The sequence below is a fragment of the Etheostoma cragini genome, chromosome 20 (genome assembly GCF_013103735.1).
Source record: "Etheostoma cragini isolate CJK2018 chromosome 20, CSU_Ecrag_1.0, whole genome shotgun sequence".
In the NCBI taxonomy this organism is placed as follows: domain Eukaryota; kingdom Metazoa; phylum Chordata; class Actinopteri; order Perciformes; family Percidae; genus Etheostoma; species Etheostoma cragini.
Window position 1 is genome coordinate 8,956,060 of NC_048426.1, and position 14,158 is coordinate 8,970,217.

The following is a 14,158-nucleotide window of genomic DNA, read 5'->3' on the forward strand; positions in this document are numbered from 1 at the left end:
AAACATTAAAGAGCTTTCTCATAATGAGGGAAAACTACAGAGAAAAGACCTAAACCACACACACACAGATACATACACACACACAAACACACAAACATGCACACATGCACGTAGAATCGCGTAAACATGTCCCATAGTTATGTAAAGGTTACGTAAAAGGCATGAATATTAAAATAAATGCAAGAGCTTGGCTGTCATTAAAACTGTGTGTGTGTGTGTGTGTGTGTGTGTGTGTGTGTGTGTGTGTGTGTGTGTGTGTGTGTGTGTGTGTGTGTGTGTGTGTGTGTGTACACGTGCGCATACAGTTATGTGTCCGACCATCATTAAAAAACCTAATATTTTATGAAGGAGCTGGAGAGAGGAGATCCTAATGCTGTTAAATTAGAGCTGGTAAAGCAGGGTTGGGAACTCCTGTGAGGATGTTAACTTACAGACAAGCTCATTCTGAACCATCCTGCAGTCAGTGATGCACTTAAACTATGTATGCAAGAGTAATGATAACTATACATTTTATTTAGATTGCATTGAAATGCCATGAAGGCACAGGGACAAGATGTATTATGAATTATTTAATCCTTAATGTGGGGAAATGCAATCTGTTTGTCACTGGATCACAGGCCCCATTTACACCTACTGTATATCTCTTGGATACTCTACTAGATACTTTTTCCAAGTAATTGCTTTTACACCGGATATTAATAAACATTTATATTATCTCAGTCATTCCTCGCATTGTGATTGGATCTTAATATGCAAATGACTTGGCCGGACGTGCACATCCTCATACCTAAACGACTTGGCACGATTTCCAAAGACTACCAAAAAACCACCCAGACAACCGGCCTATTTACTGCTGCACGGTGGCGGTTTAATCATGTGACTGTAATCATGTGACGGGTCTATTGAACGTAAGAGGCGCAGTTTTAAACCCTAAGGACATACCGGTAAGTAAAACTAATAAAATAACAATATAATGTGATGTTGTTGTGTTGACTAAGGTCCGTAAAACGTAATTTTCAAAAAGTGAGAGTTGAATTTTGATTTCACACGGGACACAAGGTGTATAACATGATTGACTAAACGAAGAAGCCAAAAAACAACTGAATATAATATTGTGAGTGAAATTATTTGATTTGAACAACATTGAAGGAGAAAAAAAACACTTTGGGGGAAAACTTGATGTTGAAGGGATAAAACATCCTCTTAATAGGGAAGAGAAAAAAACATTTTTATGATATGAATTCATGCTACACCATCATAAAAAAAGTTGTTATAATGAGGAAGTTCTATAAAATGAAATATATATTCTCTAAATGTCCTTTATTTGGTTTACAATTTGAATTATAACTCTACACTGTAATGAGGATGAGCCGAATGTAGGCTGCAACTCACGCCTTCAATAAAACATGAACTCATGGTATTCTGAAAGGTGTGATAACATAATATTTACAGTTATTACAATGGTGCTTGTTCTCTTTAGCAATGCCGAGTGTAGTCAAGGGACAGACTTCTCTTTGCCTTTTGGGAGCCACGCCGACTTGTAAGATGTAATACAAACAGACACTTTGGCGGTAATGTAAACCGACGCCTTTTTTAGTTGTTGCCAGTAGATGTTGTTCCCACAGCTCATAATGTTTGCTCTTACCAGACTCCTCTAAATGCTGACACTGACCGAGGGATTATATAAAAAACAGAGGGTTAATGAGGTCCAGGTGCCGCTTCTCATCTCTTTCCACCTCCAAGCCACAGCTCCAACCCGCCCCCGCCCTGCGACACCCGAGAGCATGGAGTTTATGCAGCAAAACCACAAAAAAAAACAGACAATATCACCTGCCACGAACAAAAGTATCACTGCTACAGAAGAAGCTAATGTCACATTTAACGAAATGTGGCCTCTAAAATTTCTGTGTTTAGGCTTTGTCCTTTTTTTTTTAGCCTTTGTCCATGTTTTTCTCTAAATTATTTCAGTGCACAGTTTAGCATGAGATGATTTCATGCCAAAGACACAGCCACTCTAGTGTAGGGTTGCACAATATGATGAAAATATCGAATTGCAACTATTTCGACTGTTGTTGAGATATAATTCACGATATTGGATAATTTTTATATCATTATTTTCATTGAAAAATATCAAAATTAAACTGATTATAGTGTGATTTTTGCGAGGCTCTGTATCAAAGAAAGATATGATCTGATGGATAGGATATGTAGGCCGGGACGTCTCCGCAGCACCACAGTACTTAATTTAGAATGGTTTGACACATATTTGTCTTAAAGGTCAAGTGTGTAACGTATTTAGTTGTTCATTATCATAATCGGTGTTGCCCGTTCACAAACTTGTCATTTTTCATGATTGTTTACCACCATCATCAATTCCAAGTATTCCTAATGGCTTGAAATTTTACATTTCCTTGTGAATATACTGGGGTAGACGCTCCATATTCATTCACAATGTGACGAATGACCCGAGCGGCCAATAGGAATAAGGTAGGCGGCCAGGCACGGCTGAAAAGAGTTCATTTTTGTAGTTTCAGGATTCCCCGAATTATATGATACTGCGTATATTGTGATATGGGGAGGAAAGGCCTTGGAAAAAGGTACCGCTAGCGTTAGCTGGTAACTTGGAGGTCCGCGCTTACCCGCCATGCAGTCTCGCAATGCCAGACCTTCCTCCACCGCGGCGTTGCGAAGGAGGGTCTGGCGAGCCCACAAAGCACTCTGGGATGGAAGAAAATCATGTTCTTTTGTTCATTGGTATTTCTTTAAACCAATCACAATCGTCATGTGCAACAGAACAATCAGATTGAACAGATAGTCTAGCTAGCTGTCTGGATTTACCCTGCCGAGATCTGAGGAGCAGTTAACCATAGTCCTCAGAAATCCACCGGAGTTTAAAATGCTAACACAAAGGAGCAACCTTAAAAGTGGAACATTGAGGAAATAGATACGCCAGTAAATCTTCACTGGATGACTCGCAACTTTCCCTCTTTAGTGTTTAGCTTACCACAACACCATTAGAGCCAACAACACTGGCTTGGCTGCGTAGTCCTCCCCAACTCCTTCCGCTCGTCACGTTTGGTTTCAAAAAACCAAGACGAGCCTGAATAAGGAGCGGCTTGGAGGAAAATTCAGAAGATTGTCATCGAAAGAACACATCAGAATGCAGAGAAACTCAAAATAAAATAACTACAACTTTTTTCCAATACTACAATTTCTTACCAAATGTTTCCTGTTTTAGTTCAAGTTTTGTTTTCACTACAACGCCAAAAACTACTGCCCCTTATCTAGAGTTTGGCCAAATATAGGGTACAATGTAAGATGAAATCGTCGCTGAAAGTGAAATGTCACATCATTTTTATCCCTATTCAGAGCTTCCAAAGTGCACATTGGCTGCACTTCTGTGCATTAGATATACAGACAGTGAAGAGAGAGATATTTAATGCCAAAATGCTTTCTGGAAACGTAGCCAAGGACACTGAAACCAGAAGTAGCGCTGCTAAGTGGATTATCACGGTCAGATAAAGAAAATGAAAGTCCAGTCCGGTGCAGGTGGGCAGGGGCTCGCTCTACAAAATGAAGTGTAAACAGGTGCTCTGTGTCCAATTCGGCTTTTTTCTGATACACTGTTTGATCTTGAGCGAAAGAGAACGACTTCAAGTGCGTGCCTTTAATAGAGAGTCAGGCAGATGGAAGCATGGAGAAAGAGAGTGCACGGTTCAGTGTTTCCATGAGGCTGGAATGAGAGGAGAAAGAGAGCTGGAAGGCAGTCAGGTGTAATGCAGCAATAATCGAGTGAAGAGAAATAGGGGTTGAACTGAAAATTGGGAGATTTTGGAAGCAAGATCAAAAGAAGCTCCTGAAAGTAGCAACTCTCACATGACAGCTGTGTGTGTATGCGTGTGTTGTTTTATAACCAGCTCATTATTTGAATAAATGAAGTCACAGACTCGGCAGATCTGTGAATGTGCGAATGATGCATTTACATTGCAACATTTAAAAAGCCCTTCTGGGTTGGAATGAGTTGAACAGGGCAGCACATTGTACTCTGCTGAGTCGGCTCAGCTGTGCCGTTTTTGGGTAGTTTGCTGCGTATTTATTAGATTCAACATGTGGGTGTTTGCAGCTGTCTAACCTCTTGCGAAGTCGCAAGGTAATCTTACTTATAATTGCAAATTCACTGTCATAAGAAGAAGTTTTGTTGAGCTTGAAAAAATGCAAAATAAAGACTTGTGCAGCATTTGGTTTAGATGTGGGTGGCTTAATATATTTTGAAATGATTTACCGCAGCATCTTCAAGTGCTGCAGTCAACATCGACAATGCCCCGGTCTCCCATTGTCTCTCATCATCGCGGCAATGAATGAAATTCATTTTGTCATCAACTGTCCACATGTGGCTGAAGTATACGAGAGCAGTTTCTATAGAGGCAGAAACAGTGGGGGAGAGGCAGAAGAAGAATGTCCTGTGGAGTGATGGAATGAAAGAGGAAAATCAAAATGAGGGCAAACACAGCAGACTCCAAAAAGCATTCTCAAACAGAGCTTTTACACCTTCCATAAAACAACACCTATGGTGTCAATCTAATTCCTCTTTTCTCATCAAAACACTGTAATCACGTTTTATATCATTTTACGTACAGTATATGATTACACTTTAAATGCTTGGTAGTGCTGAAATAAGTTGATTAAATAATTAGTTAATCAACTGAACTGAATCAATTAAGTGTTTATGTCATTTAATATGCAAAAAGAGGCCAAATGTTAGTTGGTTCCAGGCTCTCAGATGTGAGTATTTTCTTATTTTCCCAGTTACGTACGTATGTGATCAACTAAAATATCTTTTGTTTTGAATATGTTTTGTCATGTCAATAAACAAACCCGAGTGCTTTTAGTATTCAGAGTAGTGTCATTCAGACAAGAAAACAAGAGTACATGGAGAGATTTAAGCGTGAGGAGAAGAAAAACCGGCGAGGCTCTTTAAGTAGAGACGTCGGACGATTGTAATCAGTGAAGTCGGAAGTCAAGAAAATAGCACAAAGAAACCGATGTGGCTCAAAGGGTCACTGTCAACGTAACAGGAGAGACCTTCGAGACAACAGAAATGTTTAGCTTGCAAAGAGGGGCATGACAGACAGGCCCACTGGACAAAATAATGACTATTAATTAAAGGAATAATTAACAGATTAATCAGTATGGAACATTTAGTCAGAAAATAATTTGTGGCAGCGCTAGGCTTTCAGTATCAATATTCCCATTCAGGATCCAATCAAGTGATCAAATCAATCAATCACTATTGTATTTGCAAGTGAACTGGCAGGAAAGAGTTGCCTGAGGAAGAAATCTGCCCAAACAGCAGCAGCGCAGTGACAGCAGCAGTGGGTCTAGCAACACTCAGCTCATGAACTGCGAACCCTTCCAGCCTCTGGGTTGTGTTTGTTATTGTGGCCCCCGATCCCATTGTCCCACCATTGTTAATGATAATGTCAGCGGTGACGGGTGTGTGAGGTGTGTAAGTCCGCTTTACAGTGTGCTTGCAGAATGTAAAAGCCTTTGTGTACACTGCGTTAGTGTGTATCAGAGCTGTGTGTGTGTTTTTTTTGTGTGTCTGTCTGACCAGAGGTGACCCAGTGGTGTCCCTGCTGGTCCAGAGCAGGGATAACACCCTCTGGAGGCAACGCTCATTAATCATCCCATTCAAACACAGAGAACGCAATCCTTCCTCCCATCCTCTCCTCCTCCTGCTCCTCCTTCCCTCTTCTCCTCTTCCTCCACCGCACCAACGCTCCATAATGGGGTCACTGCTCCCATTTAACAGAGACAGACAGAGGAGAGAGAAAGGAAAAGGGGAAGGGATGAGGGGGAGATAGTGAAAACAAAGTGAGATTAAATAAGAAATAACGAAGGGGGAAGGATGGCAAGGGAGGCAGAAATAATAAAAAGAGTGGGAGGGAGATGGGGGAGAAAGGAAGGAAATAATTACAGAGGGAGGTGTTTGAAAGTAGGAGCGATTAAGAGTAGAGTGAGGGGTAATAGAGTTACGGAGAATAAGTAAAGAGGGAGGAAGAGGGTTAAAAAAAATGTGCTGAAAAACGGTATAAGTCTTTCCCCATGATTAATGTTGCGACAGAGAGAAGCATAACATTGTGTTCTTTGGAAATGTGAAGAAAATCTTTGGAATATGGCGCTGTGGGGACCCAGCACTAATTATGTGACTGTGTGTGTGTGTGTGTGTGTGTGTGTGTGTGTGTAATTCATTCTTGTGCTGGAGGACAAGCATGTGTACATAACCAGCATACACAGAGATGCACAGAAGCTGGGACAGGCACCATAGACAGACAGACAGACACACACACTCTAGCTAGCTAGCTAGCGAGCAGTGTCAGGGGACCTCGGTAGAAATAGGTTCCTCCTCCTGCTGCATTATTCTCTTTGGAATGTTGTTTTTATTTCCTGGTTCGAAACTGCGGTGCATCGCCCCAAGTTATCTGGCAACACACACACACACACACACACACAAACACACACACACACACTGCAACGCTTCACTCAGTCTTGTCCTAGAACCACTTTCGAGAGAACACCCTCCGACAGATGCCCCAAACAAAAAAGAAACTGGAGGCCAAAAAACATCTAAGTCTGACAAAACGAAACAAACAAAAAAACGTTGTTTTCCCCCCTTACTGTGCCTCCCCTTAAAATAACAAGTTCATTTTGTTTCCTGGTGGGCTGTGAGATGTCATCGTCCCTCTGCTGTTGAAGCAAAAAGGGAAATTTGCTTTGTGGCAGAGAGTATGATGAGAAGATTGATACCCCTCTTTGAAGATATGACCAGAAGGCACTAAGCTTAGCTTAGCTTAGTGCAAAGGCTGGAAACAATGGCAAACAACTAGTCAGGCTCTGTTCTACAGCTGAATAATTAACTTGTAATATTTGGAGCTCTCCTGGAGTTCCCCTTGTTCTACACGATTTACATCGCTGGTCCAACACAGCTGAGTTCATAACGAGTTTATCATTCGAATCAGGTGGATACATGCGATACATCCAAGGGCGTTTTCACACCGACAGCCTTTAGTTTGGTTGAATTGAACTAGAGTTTGTTTGTGTTGCTGATGCTGTTCGTTTTGGCAGGTGAGGTACATAACCCAGACATATTTGAACAATAAGAGAGAAAGAAGAACTTCAATAATTCTGAAATAGAAATTCTACTGCAATAGTTACATGCCAACAACAATGTGTTTCCAGTGGTTTTAAAGCCACCAACAAAACGGAGGCATGGAAGGAGATCAAGGATTCCGTGAACTCTGTTTCTGGACAACATCACTCAATTGAAGACTTAAAAAAAGAAATGGTTTGACCAGGGGCCAAACATAAGAAACATATGCTGACCACTGGAGGGGGGGGGCATGCTGACCCTGAGTTATCTGAGATTGACTAGCGCATTGGGGCCATTATCGGTGTCCCGTCAGCGGAGCAACTGGACACTGACCAGGGCTCTCTATCAACAGCTTCATATCCTCCAAGGCCATCTCCCAACAGTGAATCAGAGTTTAAGTCTTTCTGAATTTTTACGATTGTATGCCATAATTTAACTGAAAGCATTACAGTAAATTACTATCAATGTAAACAACGGTAGCATTAAATAAAATGCAGTAACCAATTATTTGGAGTAAATTGTCATCACTTAAATGTGCGTAAGAGTGCTCTTGAGTGTGCGTAGATTTTGTTCCTAGAACAAATCCAAGATAAGAAAACATTAGTTAATGTCAGAATCATTTTAAAAAGTGCGTAAGTAGGGTTTAAGAACAAACTTCTTTGTAAAAATGGTTGGTGAATGAGGCCCACCCTTTTCATCCGACCCTCCATCAGAAAGAGAGTAAGCTAATTTCCCAAAACGTCGAACCATTCCTTCAAAGTGCTGCGGCCGAAGACAAGATCATGGCTGTTCCTTGTAGTCACAGTGATTTTACTCAACTCAGAGCGGGCATTTGGTGTCGACTCAGAAAGCTCTGTCTGGCAGAGACGAGGAGGCTAATTTATATAAGAATGGGATGGAGATTAAGACCTCTGAGGGTATTATGGATTTGGGGAATTAAGCATAATGGATTTCATGTAGGGCTTTCTTTTACGAGTCCCCAGTTGGAGAGAGGTATGCAGTTGTGAGAGCAGATCTGATTCATTCCATGGCTGGGAAACTGGCACATGCACGTACAGTACCAACTGGCTCTCATTCAGTAAACACACACACACACACACACACACACACATGCACGTCTTTTCTTATACCCACATTCATATAAACAGCAGCTCCCCGGGATGAGCCATGGCTCCTAAACCGTCTGAACTAAAATGCCTTTTGTCATTCCCAAGTGTATATTTATGAAGATTTTACACTTCTATTTCACACCGCTCTGGGTTTTTGAAACATGGATTGTCGGAAATCATCAAAATGACAAACATTTAAAACACACAATATGTCAAAAGACTGGACAACAAAAAAGTTGTCAGGGCCGTTACTATTTCATCTTTTGTCACGCTGATCACCAGGCTAACCGTAAATACTTTATAGTATTTGTGTGACAAAGTGAGCAAACAGGAAAACAAATGTAAATCAGAATGCCGTGGAATAAAATCAGTAAAGAATAGTTTCCCCTAGACAGATTTTGAAGACTAATCGTTAAAGGTCCCATGGTAGGGCTGCACAAGTAATCAAATTTTAATCACGATCACGATTTTGACTTCCCGCGATCAAATTTGCGTGATCGAGCAATATTTTAAGTGCGTTATTTAATAGAATGCTCCGTTTGCTCTAGGGGGCTAGACATTTTTTCCTCTAGGTCGCACCGGTGCACCTAATGTCCTTGCTTCCGCTGCAATATTGTTTATATCAATATGGTTTCATTTTACTCATTACCCATTTTGTCTGTAAAGCCGTGCCTGTGTTGGATCTCTCCTCTTACTCTCCGCGCAGCCTTGCCACACAGTGGCCGCCGGTCCACACTTCTGACATTTGTCTACAGTTTTAAATTTTTATTAACACAGCTGTATATTGTTTAGTATGAGGGGCAAACCAATATTTGTACCAGTGTGACCAGTTGTATTGAATGCAACTAACTTCAGTTGGTAGAGTAACAGCGTGTGAGACGGAGCTGCTGGACCTAGGCCAGAGATGTGACCCATGGCCAGAATATCATAGTTCATAAAAATGCAGTGCAGTGAGAATACAGACATTTCATACACACAACGTGTGTAACTCTGCTGACCCGCCATCGGACCCGTGCTGGACCCATTCATAATGAGTCAGCCGTCCCTCTGTGAGTAGCGTCCATCGCACTCCCCCTCTCATCCTAGCTCTTTTAATCAGTTATTGTTAAAAACAAGCAAAGGAGCTTTATCAGAGATACATAAAAAAATAGATATCCTACACTATTTATTTCAGATAGCAAATTTTCTTTTACATGTGTTGCAGCTGTATGTCTATACAACATACAACTTCAACATAAGAAGAATTTAGCATAACATGGATGTGAAAGCAGTTATAAATAGCCTGTGTCACAATAAAAAATGTTTTGGTTAAAATTAACATATAATTGTGATAATTAATAATGATCACAATATTGATCAAAAATAATTGTGATTATCATTTTGGCCATAATCATGCAGCTCTATCCCATGGCATGAACATTTTACTTTATGAGGTTTTTTATCATTAATATGCGTTCCCCCAGCCTGCCTATGGTCACCCAGTGTCTAGAAATGGTGATAGGTGTAAACCGAGCCCTGGGTATCCTGCTCTGCCTTTGAGAAAATTAAATCTGGAATCTTGCCCCTTATGAGGTCATAAGGTTACCTCCTCTTTCTCTGCTTTGCCCGCCCAGAGAATTTGGCCCACCCATGAGAGAGAGACATCATGACTTTCAAACGAGCAAAGTGGCAGTTGGTCCCCCCCCCCCCCCCCCCCCCCCCCCCCCCCCCCCCCCCCCCCCCCCTCTCCTCCTCAAGAGCTACAGACTCAGAAATGGCACAGGAAAGCTCATTGTGGGACTGGCTCTAGTGGCTGTAATTCTGCACCAAGGCTGAATTTTGGGGAAGGCACATCAGATACGGTATTAGGGGACCACTAAGGTCTATATAAAAGCATCCAAAGCACCATGTCATGGGACTTTTAAAAGTGCAAGGGGTGTACACAAAGACATGAATACCTGCAGGCTACAATTTAGTGCAATCCTATGCACCAACATCCCAACCCATGGCTTCAAAACTCAACCGAAAATAATGAACTGCAGGTTTAGGTCAAGTAAGGGCATAACATATAAATACTGATATTAAATGTTAAATGTCACTATTAAATATTCAAATTGTAATAAAGTGTATGCATACTGATTATTTTGTTTAATTTTGCTTACACACACACACCCTACACTACTAAACTAGAGTAATATAGACATGCCTGTAACCTTATATTAGGTGGAATATCTACTTTTCCATTACATTAAGTAGTTTGATCAATTGCTAGTTTGAACATATTGCTTGTGCAGCTGTAAAGATTTTGTTTGTTGGTGTGATGGTTTGCTAACTAGTGTCTCTTGAGCGCAGCTATACATACATACATTACTCCAGTCGATATCAATACGCTCAGTCGAGTCCCTTGTTTCTATGATGATGGATAGGTTGACAAAACTGCAGCGGAAGAGGCAATGTTTTTATTGCACTGAATGCACAAGTGTGTCACGAGTCTATCCAACATGTGTGTGAGAAAGAGCGTGAGACAGTTAAGTATAAAAATACTGACTCTGGGGCATCACAGTGGCTTGGATGGTGGCATGAATCTGTCTGCACTCTGACCCTTGCTGCATATCTGCCTGTCTCTCTCTCTGCATTTGCTTTCTGCCTCTCTAATGTGTGCCTTAAAAATAAGAAATAAACTTTGAAAAATGGACTTGAGGGCATAGGGCAAAATGTTACATTATAAGCCTCACATAGTGTATATTACCCGTCATTGCAGGGTTATACTGATATTATTGTCTTCCTGCCGTTCCTGTATGGTCTTGACAGATCAGTGCCATTAGTGAACTCTGTGTTACGGCTGGGTGGATTTAGATGTTTGATTCCATCGCTCTGGTGATGAAAAAGTAAAAAGAGGTCCCAGAGTTCCCCACTATGCACAGGGCCCATAAATCACTGTAACAGTACGCCCCTGCACCCAGACACATAAACACAATCACACTGCCAGTTTCAGAGCGGCAGATATTCTGGGTTATCTCTGTGAACGGGTGCCCTCCCCTGGCTCCCACTCCAGTTGCCTTTCCGCACCAGATAAAACATGTTCCAAACACTGGTTCAACACACGGCAACAGGCAGAGATTAAAACCGACTTAAGTCTATCATAAATGAAGTGCAAAGTCGACAGTTGTGTGGCCCACTGGCTCTCAATACTAAAACCACCAGCTGGGGTATTTAGGAGGTGATGGGGGCTGTGCTATAACAGCCACCAGGCACTCCAGTGCTGAGGTAGGCTCTAATCCTCTGCTCTTGGCTTGCTCCTGACAGGAGAGGAAATGGGAAACATGTCAGAACAGAGGGGACACACATTCACAAATCAGAATGTATGGTGCCGTCAACACTCTTATAGTTGTTTCATAGAGACACTGATCCTTGTAGTTTTTGTTGTAGCTCTCAATCCAGCGAATAATTCTTTTTATGGTGAATATTTATCAAATAAAATCAGATTTTCAAAATACATTTGTAGCTAAAATGTATTCATAGTTTAACCTTTCTCATCATTACTGTCTGATATGCATGATCAGCTGGTCGTCTTCATTCCCCTTATTTTTCTTTTTTGTCTGAATGTTTCTTATTGCAGCAGGAAACTCAACACTTTTTTGGTGTGTGGGGACTTAATCTGCTTCTTTCAAGAGTATATTTCTGTGAAAAATCTGAAAAAAACAATAACTCCCTGGTTCTTCCATCCTCTCATCCATATTCTCCTTGTTCTGTTCATGATCTTTCAGACACAAACCTTGAAACTCTTATAAATTGTGCACCAATAATAAAACCACACACATGCACGCACCCATGCACACGTGTGCACACACAAAGACTGCAGCACAACGCCTGTAAAGCTCATGTGATGTTTTCAACGTCAACCGGGCCCGGTCCCTGCCATCTTAGTGTCTCCACACCAGCTTACTGCAACTGCAGAATGACACACTAACAGACACATATCAGCTTACTATAATAACACCTAGCCAACACGTCGAATAATCCGCCATTTTGCTTCACAACACTGTAAATAAGTATTGTCATGTTACACTGAAAGGCCTGGAAATCTTCCTCTTCTGACCGTAACTGTTTGGCAGACGCGTAATTGAGCTCAGAGTCTTTACAGAGATCATGTGGGTGGCGTCACGTGCCGGAGAGCAGACACAAAGCAAAGGCGGTTAGAAAATGTGTGGATTCACAAAGGCAAACACAGTATCTGTGTCTGCTTTACACATATACTGTATGTACTTTCTTCTTCTCTGCGTCTCACTACCTACTGTAACCCTCCTCGCAGACACAAATTAACAAGTCCTCCAGCAGCCTTAAGTCTGGAAACACCCGCTTGCTGATCTTTCTCCCCTTCTTTTCATCTCCTCGCATCCTTCCTCAAATCTCCCACTGTCCTTTTTTGTCCCTCTTTCCCTCCCTACCTTCTCATCATCCTCTCCCTTCCAGCATCCTCCTTACACTCCCCTCTCTGTGTGTCTCTCTCTCTCTGTGTCTCTCTCTCTTTTTGTAGGTATTTCCCTTGCTGATGTTGTCCATTGAGAGCATGTGATTGTCTGTGGGTGAGAGCAGAGGAGAAGAGTGGAGCCGATTACTGCAATGCAGAGCAACCAAACAACATCACGGCGCTGCAGCAGACACAGATGTGTGTCGGCGTGTGTGCTTGTATGTGCAGTATGTGTACATATTCAAATGGACTTTATTCACTTGTGCATCTGTATTTGTATGGAGAAAGTGTGTGCACAGTTTGCAGCACTGATACAAGTGTGTGTGTGTGTGTGTGTGTGTGTGTGTGTGTGTGTGTGTGTGTGTGTGTGTGTGTGCGTGTGCGCATGTGTTTGATGACCAGCTCTACCACAACTATTTGTCATGCCCAAACACCAAAGCCTCTACAGCTATGCACTATGACTTTTAAATAGATCTCTTTTCACTGACATCAAACTATGCCCAACTGTGCATTTTTAATACCCCACATTTTTATGCAGAGAAGAATATGGTTTCATGCCTTCACACTCACACAAGCACACACATACAGACGCTCACAAACACGCACACACAAGCTCACTCAGAAAGGATCCGCCTATCGCAGCTCAGGCTAAATCTATTATGCAAAATGACAGTGTTTTAATCAGGCTAATTGTCCAGCTCCTTGCCGTGTCTCTGCCATCTCTACTTAACCGATGTCACAGCACTGTTTATACATTTTTTTTAAAGGAATAAATGACACAGCGGTGGAGGAAGAGCGAGAGGCAATCTAAGCCACAGAGGCCCACAGGCTTTTGAAGTCTAAAGACTCTTTCATCCTCGACTCTTGGAAATGAATGATTTTTTTTCACACAGTGACAGGACAGCTCTGACAGGACCCAAACACATGAACCATAGCAAAGCTGTCAGATAGTCAAACACACATACAGGGAAACACAAGTGCAAGTAAAAAATACACACACACACACACAGCTGGAACAAGTCCAGAACAGAAAGTGTTGCAGAAATTAGGCATTCTCGGGCAGAGGATGTGAGAATGAAGTGTTAAAAAGTGAGGAAAAAGGGAGAATAGGACGGAGAGAATGATGCTATAATTAGTCGTTTGTTGCTTTAACTGGCATTTAGTTTTAACTGGGCTTCTTTGTCTCTAGACACAATGGGGCTGATGTGGCATGAGTGAACTACACAGTTTAGAGGATTAAGGCTGGACTGAGGCTGTGGCGCCGCACTCCCTCTCTCCGTCACGCACACACAGACTCTCAACTAGCTCCACAAACACCCTGCTTCACACACTTTCTTAAACACACAGTACACACCTACAAACAAAGACACACCCTACAACCACACACACACACACACACACACACACACACACACACACACACACACAGACGTACACACCAACGCGCCC